Raw genomic sequence first — 9,482 nt, forward strand, 5'->3', positions numbered from 1 at the left:
TGCCCTACTTGAAGCTGTAAATTTGATGCAAATTCCAATCCAACCATCTGTACATGGTACCTTCGTCTACTGAGCCTGCACCACTTCAACACAAAGGAATCTCATAGTTGAACTCTACCACATAAAAAAATTGATCAGACAAAACCACCACGCATGCATCATAGAAAATTAGCACATAATGGATAATGCTTTCCCTTGGCTTGTTTGCTTTCCACAGTCAGAGAGTTGTTACTGAGGGGAAGCTCTGAACCATATGCTTCAGTGGATCCCATGAAAACAGTGGACGTTTGGTTGAGGATCCTTCTGATTGCAGTAGAATCCCAAATTCTGTTTTAGGCAGGGTTCAGCTGCCGCCATCAATTTGAGCCATGGAAGTCCACTGCTTGTGAGATTGATGACTCCACTGTTTATTTCCATAACAAGTTCATTTTATCAAGTACACAATCAAGTTGGAGAGCCTAGCTGCACTTCTGCAGAGCTGCGCCCTTGTTTAAAACGAGGCAGTCAAGTCAGTGGAACGAAATGCTGTGTTTTCTCGAACCATCACAGAGTGCAAAGGTGATAAACAGTGGAGTAACAGTTCCAAGGAGCCACCAGAAGCAACAGCAAAAGCTGTCTTGTACAGCATATGTAGAGTTCAGGCCTTCTCTTCACACCTCAGAATGCAACAAGATTATCCATCAAATTCAAGCTGTTGCTCTACTAAGGGAAGGAAATTTCAGAGAGTCATAGCTCAGAGTCACCTGGGGAAATTTGTCGTTTTTTAAAAAAATCAATTTTTATACTTGAGGTAGCTGGCCTACTAGCAAACCACCAAGAAGTTGCTTCCTGCCAGTGTTTTGTTTGACCTAAGGGAGTGGTTCCCAAACTTACCTGGGTCACAATGTCCCCAAAACCTTTTTTTTCCTGGCTCAGTTGAGTGCCACCCTCTTGGATCTTGCAAAATCTCATGCAATCCAAAATGGTGGTGCCCAAATTTTGCGAGATTTTGTGAGATCCAAGATGGCAGTACCAGGGGGAACAGGTAGGAGGGGCCACCAAGGTGCCCCTGTGATTGTGCCATGACTCCCAAAGGCACTGTGATGCACACTGTAGGAACCCCTGACCCAAGGAGTTCCCTTTCTAGACCAGTCCACCAAACCAGTTCCCTGTTATCAACAATGCCTTGTCAGGTGACTTCAGGAAGCCCATAACAAGACATGGATGTGATGGTGGTATTTTGCTGTTTGTTCCAGCCTTTGAAAGGCAGAAGTGAATGGCAAGAAGTGCAGGAACTCCAGAGAAATTTCATTCGTCTTACAAAACCTCATTTGTCTTCCCTTGAAAATTTTCAGAGAGTTTACCTTGGGAATAACTCAGAAAATCACATCAAAATTCACTTTTTTGAAATGTCAGTGCCAATCTTCTTTTGTGCATGAAGGTTCCCCAGCTAACAGGCCTTGATAGACATTTCTTGAGTATGTCTCTAACCATATCTTAGGCCAGTGGTTCTCGAACTTTTCCAGCTCACGCCTCCCCTGATCCTTGTAGCCATTGGCCACGGCTCCCCATTACAACACCCCACCTCAGTTACCCCCAAAATGGGGATGAAGGTGTTATAATTATACACTAGATACAAGGCTGCCAGCACTCTGAGGCTGCAATCCTAACCGCACTTACCTGAGAGTAAGTCCCATTGAACAAAATAGGACTTACTTCTGAATACCTGGTTAGGATTGTGCCCTGAGTTTGTTAGCAGTACACCTGGAGGGTTTTGGAAAGGGAGGGGGGAAGTGATGAATTTGCAGGAGGGGAAGACTTTGTTTTGTGTGTATCTGCTAATTGTAAACTGATGCAAACTGAGACCTAGAGACTGTTTGGCTGGAATCCTAACCCCACTTTCCTGGGAGTAAGTCCCATTGAACACAATAGGACTTACTTCTGAGTAGACCTAGCTAGGATTGTGTCTTTTGTCTTACAATAGCAGCCAACATAGTACACCCCCCCCCCCCCCAAAAGGAGGCAGGAGGAAAAAGGGGAATGGCTGAAAAGGAATGAGGATTTTTATTTTTAATCAATTTTTGGAGACAGCTTGACTGATCAAGAGTGCCTTTTTTTCTCTTTTTGGGAGGGGGAGGAAAAAGAGAAAGGTGAGGATCCTTGGTTAAGCTGACACAGACCTCAAGCCTATGTAGGTCTACTCAGAAGTAAGCCCCATTTGAGTCAATGGGGCTTACTCCCAGGAAAGTGTGGAAAGGATTGCAGCCACACCCAGCAACTCACCCCAAAGTAAATGGGGGCTGCTCACACACATACACCCAACATGCAGGTGCAACCCCTGTTCCCCCCAGGCAAGATGGAGGGATGCAGGCTGGGGCATTTGGACACCCCTCACTAAGAGCAGGCTGCCTCCTTCCTTCACTGAGCTGCAAACTCTACTCTCCCAGTTTGAAGCCTCTTCTCCTCTCCTCCAGCCTTGACCAATCCCAGGATGCCCAGGGTAAGGGGCACACTGGGAAATGTAGTCCTTGAGAAGAGGTTGCACATGGAGAGAGCTCCATGAGATGCAGCACCTCCGCCTGCCCAGCCAGCCTTCTCTCCCATCTCCCCTCACCATGTTTCACATGCCCTCCCAGCCTCATGCTGCCCCACCCACTTCACAGCTGCAGCTGCAGCTGTGAGCTGTGTTCACAGCTGCAGAAAAGCAGCAAGTCAGCAGGCAGCACAGGGAGCAGAGCAGCCTCGCCTCGCCTCTCTCCCGGAGATGCCTGGCAACGCCCCTGGAGGCTAGCCACACTTCACTAGGGAGGCAGGACGCACAGATTGAATACCTCAGTTTTAGGTTAAGAAGCTAGTGCATCTCTTTATGTATTGTGTGACAAAGTTATGATCTTATGGCTGTTTTGAATCTACTGCAAGTCAAATTCATTGAGTGACTCCAAGTTCTCATTAGAAAAAAAAGGGGGGGGAGAAAAATGTTCTCCCTTGCCCCCACTAACTGGGCAAAGAGCCCAATCCTATGCATGAAGAAGTAAGTTCCAGTATAATCAGTGGGGCTTAGTACCAGGTAGGCGTGGATAGAATTGCAGTGGAAGAGAAAACGGTGCTTCTCTTTTATTTAAAAGGGAAAGAGTAACTGTCCCTATTTACTTGAGCACTGGTAACAAAATGTGGTATATAAGCATTCTTAATTATCTTGGGAATACTGACCTAGATGATGCAATGGCCTGACCCAGCAAAAGAGCTTTCTATGTGGTGTGGACTTGGCTCGCATCTGTCCCCATATTCTAGCTTCCTCTTCTTTTTCCAGTTCAGTTCATAGCTGGATGTTCTGCATGATGCTGACTGAGCTGGCTCCTTAATCAGAGTAAGGTGAAGGCATTCTCATTGGGTAGCTCGGCCAAAGTTGGTGGTTGGTAGAAGATAAGAAAGTTCTGAAGAATCAGCATTGAAGGAAGAGTTGATGTTGACATTAAGTGACACTTGCTAAGTTAGATGAGATCCAGAAATAACCAGCGGGGAAAGAAATGGGGATATGTAAGAGCACAGCAACTTAAAACAAAACACTGACTGTTGAACCAGGAAGTCTATCCTTCAAATCTCAGCTCTGTCATAAAATCTGTCAGTGGTCACAGCAGACTATTTCACATGCGTGTCCTGCCCTCTGCTATTTGCTATTAATGATACAGATCATTAGTAATTGTTAGTAATACAACACTTTACACTACAGGGGTATTGAAAGGATTACTGAGCTAGCTTTGAATACGCTCAAAAGTTATACAAATGCTAAGTACTATTCTTGAAGTTTCTTACATGTAAATGTTTCACTTCGTGATGAATTTCTCCAGGCCCTGGTTGGTCTAGAGCAGGGGTGCTCACACTTTTTTGGCTCGAGAGCTACTTTGAAACCCAGCAAGGCCCGGAGATCTACCAGGGGGGAAGGAAGTGTCTGACAGACACCCCCTTTAATGTATGGAGCCCCTGCTGGAGTCTAGTCAGTTTCGTCAGTTTTGTTGCTGCATGCCTGAAGAGCAGCTAAAGTGTCAGTTTCAGTGTCAGTTTAGCTAAATATGTCAGTTTCATCTAGTCACTAGATGAAACTGACATATTAACAGTTTGGAGAGACACGGCTCCATGATCTACTCATTTTGCCTCGCAATCTACTGGTAGATCGCGATCCACCTATTGAGCACCCCTGGTCTAGAGATTCTCTGACAGGTGAAATTCAAACAGTCTAATAGTCTGATCTGCGGTCAGTTCCAAAGCCTTCACTAGTGTCCAGTTCTGTATTAATTGGGAAAGTCAGATTTTTTTAAAAAAAATCTGGAAATGAAAAAACTGTATTGAACTGAAAAAACAAACTGTAATGCGAAACCTTGAGAAACAAACCGTAATGGCCCAATCCATTGGTAGGCCTTCATACTGAAGCTTGGATGAAAATGTATGGGAGATGCCCAATAGCACAACTGTTCAGGAGGGTGTCTTGAAGATCTGCAGCCCTAGATATCAGCAGAAACAATTCGGAAATTTAGACGTGCGAAGTCAAAGAGTTCTAACCAAATGTTGGGATTTCCAAATAATAATAATAATCTCTCCCCAATCTAGATAACTATTTGAAAAACCACATTCCTTGTTCAGGATAATCTCTGCAGCAGCATGTTTAACTATTTAAATTTAGCCAACGTCCTTTTTTTCTTTCTAAAACAGTAAGCTAAACAAGATCTCACCCCCAACCACAAAATCTTTTTTAATGTATTCCTTGCTCTACTTCTGAATATTAATAAAAATTAATAATTAATTTTGCCTTTGGCATTGCAAGATATACTAGTTTTAATTAGTGTACTGTACTCCTATACAATTAAAAAATAATTGATGTCCACACTTGTTGGCGGTCCCTCTGATCTCTTTCCCTGTTGTTGTCAACAAACCCCTTAAAAAACAAGTCCAAGTGTGTTTTGCTGTCCATTTGATTTACACACCAAAAGTAACAGACAAATCTTTTATGATGAAACAGAACAGTTTTCTCTTTAAATTATACACAAGTATATTAACTAGAAAGAGAAAAAATTAAAAGCAAAGGGCTCCGAGAAATAATGGGGAACCTAGAAAAACATTGCGTCTGTCAATGAATTTGCCTGGAAAGTATCAGCAAATTGATAGCACATCCTTACTTCCAACACCGAGTAGCCATCTTGTATTTGTTATGTCAGTTCTATCAAGCATTTAATTTTGATGTCCTCCTTAATCAGCTTCAGTTATTCCAATTCAGCATATCATGTTACTGTTTTACTACATCATTTTAATTGTACCATGAACTACTTCATTATAGTTCATATCTTGCCTCTCCAAGGATGGATGTTGAAAGAGCCAAGTGTAAATCCCCATGGGGATAAAAACAAACTTCTCTTCCAAGGGATCTGGAATATTGAACAAACAGAAGTTTTTGTTGTTAAGAATATTCAAACAAAAGAAGTCAAATCCCAAGGCATACATACCCGAGAAAGGCATAAAGTGGAAGAAAAACATTGCAATGAAAACAGAAAACATTGTCGTTTCCTTCAGGAGCAGGTCCAGTAATACTTTTTGCAACATTTAATTAGCAGTGAAACATTCTTGGGAATAAAGAATGTTTGAAGACAAGAAGAAAGCCGTGGTAACCACCCCCCACCCCCCAGACGATATATTTATCAGGACCAGATCAGAAATGGGAACCAGACATGGGAAACATGATCAGGTGCACAAGCATCTCCCCAGCAGTGTTGGCAGTGCCCAGGGCAATGCCATGATGTCACTTTTAGGTTCTTCCAAAGGAGGGCTCCTCCTCTTCATGTTTGGCGAACATGAAGAGGAGGAGGTTGTGGCTTTGCAATCTGGCTGCTGCACCCTTTCCTCCTCCTTTGGATGTCTGAAAATCACCACAGCTGAAGTTGGACTTTGCCAGAGCCACCACCATGAGCGCAAATGCACACCACCCACTTCATGAGTCAGAGCAGCAGGTGGGCAATGAAAAGAAGTTGGTGATTGTGCCCCAGAAAATCTTTCAAGTTAATGATGTCCTTTGCTCTGCTTAATAATAATAATAATAATAATAATAATAATAATAGTAGTAGTAGTAGTAGTAGTAGTAGTAGTAGTAGTAGTACAGGTATTTATATACCGCCTTTCTTGGTCGTCAGATTTCTCCTCAGACTTTAATTAAAGGCGGTTTACATAGGCAGGTTGTTTAAATCCCCGTAGGGATTTTTACAATTAAAGAAAGGTTCTATCTTTCAAGAACCACACAACATTTCAGATGGAACTTTTGCGGTCAGTTATCACTTTCTGGCCTCCTCCCACACAGGCTGACAAGCAGCTCCTTCCGAAGAGCAGGTGGAATAACTCAGCTCAGCTTGTCAGCTGCTTCAAGGTCTCGCTGTTCATGGTGCCGGTGGCCTCGAACTGGTGACCTTCAGATGTTATCTTCAGGCAGTTGAAGGCTCAACCCTCTAGACCAGACCTCCTGCCCTGCTTACAGCTTCTTAGGCTTACAGCTCCCTCTGATATCACCACCAACACCTTCCCACTGCCCCAAAGTAAATTTCTGGTGGCTGTAGTGGTAGAGACGGCTCCCAGGAATAGGGCAATTGCAGCCCTATTTGCCTCTGCTTGTTTGCTGGATGATTTGCTCCAATCCTCCTAGCAAGAAATGGATATTTTAACATTGATTAAGTTTGCTATTTTAAGCTTGCCCAATTGATTTCTCATGACGTTCCTAATGAAGGACTTGTTCATGACAAAGGATTTCATTGTGTGGGGTATACAGGCCTTTGGATGAAGTCAAGGAACTACAGGCAATTTTCTATCCTGTTCCTCCTGGGCTGAGAGTTGTGGAATGAAACTAGGGGCTTTTCAGCTCAAAAGCTCTTGAACAAGGCTTGAATGAAATTCAGTTGACATAATCGAGAGGTATTGTTAGACAGCAGATAACTCTTTCCAGACAGACGCAGTGAACAAGGAGAGGTGGAGCTTTTCAGGATTTTGGAGCTCTTCTACAAGATAGATGTTGCTTCTGTAAAAGTCTGGGTTCAGTTGAGCACCTAAGAACACCTAAGAGTACCACATGCCCACATTCTATTTCTTAGTTCAGAGCTAGGAAGAACTTCAAAAGACAGAGCCCTGCATTGGAAATTTACACTCCCATGTGCGGGGCAGCAGCATCCTGAGGCATCCTTTGCACATGTAGAGAGACTTTAGGAAATTGATGGAATGAAGAGACCTGGAAGTCCTGATGGAATTCAACAGAAGCAGAAGCAAGGTTATACCAGAATCTCACAAGAAATACAGACCAGAATTGAAGGAATCTGCCCATTTGTGGGCTAAATCTTGCTTCTGCAGATAGAAGCTGCAATCCTATCCACACTTACCTGGGAGTAAGTGCCATTGACTAAAATGGGATTTACTTCTGAGTAGATATGGATAGGATTGGGTTCTAAGACACTAATCCCAAGCAAACCACTATCTTGCATTCTTAATGTTTCCATCTGGAACACAAAAGCACTAAAATGGGTTTACCTTGCAGGGTTTGTGTAAGGATTACTGGCAATGCACATGAAGAACTTTTAACACTTGAAATGAACTATACACATGTAACCTTGTAGTCACTTTTATATACCTACAGTTCATTTTGAATTAAGATGTTAAGGTGTGTGTTTGCCAGTCTCTAGCTACAGCAGGGGTGCCCAAACCCCGGCCCTGGGGCCACTTGCGGCCCTCAAGGCCTCTCTATGCGGCCCTCAGGGAGCCCCTAGTCTCCAATGAGCCTCTGGCCCTCGGGAGATTTGTTGGAGCCCACACTGGCCCGACGCAACTGCTCTCAGCATGAGGGCAACTGTTTGGCCTCTCAAGTGAGCTGTGGGATGAGGGCTCCCTCCACTGCTTGTTGTTTCACCTCTGTGATGCAGTAGCGGCAGCAAAGAAAAGGCCAGGCTTGCTTTGTGCAAGGCTTTTTATAGGCCTTGAGCTATTGCAAAACCTTCATTCATTCATATAAGTTCATCTTTAATACATTCATTTATGTAAATTTATTCAAATTTGAAATGTAAATTAATTCGGCCCCCAACACGGTGTAAGAGAGATGATGTGGCCCTCCTGCCAAAAACTTTGGACACCCCTGAGCTACAGCAACATCTTTGCACTTTAAACAAAGTGACTTAAAATTTGTTTTGGCTGTTGCAAAAATGTACACAGGCATTAAAAAGAAAAACTTTTGTATTCTACCCTGTGTTCCTCATGCTCCTACATAGTGAACATGAAAAATCAGCACATCAGATATTTATGCAATTAATGCTTTCATCATGATTAATGGTCTCAATGGCTGTTTTAACTCAAAGGGGATAGTAATTCAAGTAACCTATTTAAGTATTTGTACTAAAGAGCTATGAGCATTTGGAGGATTAAAAAAAATATACATTCCTGCAGTTTGTTAGATGCTAAAGATAGGGGGAAAAATAATGCGTAATCAAATTTTGATTTCACACAAATGGCAAGCAAGCGTTGGGTGGCTTTACAGATTAACAAGACGCATCAAACCTATGGGAAGAGTGTCTTTCCCTTGAAGGAATTTTAGGTAGCATACAGATACAAGGATACAAAGGATCCACTGGCAGACCACCTCTACTACCCCCTATGTAAGAGTTTCGGTGGCATAAAGGCAGCCTAGGTTTTTTTTTAGCAGGGGGAGAGTAACTGGCCCACCTCACCCCAGCAGTGTCTGTTCTAGTGGCTGTCTGCTGGTATTCATTTGCATCTTTTTAGATTGTGAGCCCTTTTGGGACAGGGAGCCATTTAGTTATTTGATTTTTCTCTGTAAACCGCTTTGTGAACTTTGAGTTGAAAAGCGGTATATAAATACTGTTAATAATGGCAGTAACTGTTACCCTGCACATGCCCGATCTCATCTGATCTTGGAAGCTAAGCAGGGTCAGGCCTGGTTAGTACTTGGATGGGAGACCGCCTGGGAATACCGGGTGCTGTAGGCTTATACCATAGTCTTTCGAGACTGAAGGTTGCCAACCAATAATAATAATAGGTTTGGGCTGTTAGACATCTGTAAATGCAGTGATCATGGTTATAATAAGGTTAGGAAAGAATTGCAGAGCCAAATTGTAGAGCTGATCCATTACCCCTACACCCCCAATGAAAGACACCAGACTGAGGTTTGGGTTAAAACAGTGCCACTTTATTTAATAACAAATGCAGCAGGGCTAGATGGGGAAAAAGGGAACTAGCCCACCCAATGTGTGGGGTCCTCAAATTGGAGGAAACAGGCATAACCATCTACCTCCCCTGGGTCTCAAGGGTGAACCATCTGACTTGGGCTGTTGTCAGTCGTCCAACTGGGAGAGCCTGTTCACATCACCCCACAAAGGGACAAGGCAGCCGGACCACTTTGCACGCAGGGCAAACCATGTCAGCCTAGCCGGTCCAGACAAGGGGTTTGCCAGCCTGCTTCGTCGAGCCAGCCA

General features: G+C 43.5%; 1 pseudogene; it reads left to right on the forward strand.

Moving 5' to 3' along the window:
• The first annotated feature begins 8,879 nt into the window (after positions 1 to 8,879).
• On the forward strand, positions 8,880 to 8,996 carry LOC136660711 (5S ribosomal RNA; annotated as a pseudogene).
• Positions 8,997 to 9,482: the final 486 nt, after the last annotated feature.

Source organism: Tiliqua scincoides, chromosome 9 (assembly GCF_035046505.1).
Source record: "Tiliqua scincoides isolate rTilSci1 chromosome 9, rTilSci1.hap2, whole genome shotgun sequence".
Taxonomy (NCBI): Eukaryota; Metazoa; Chordata; class Lepidosauria; order Squamata; family Scincidae; genus Tiliqua; species Tiliqua scincoides.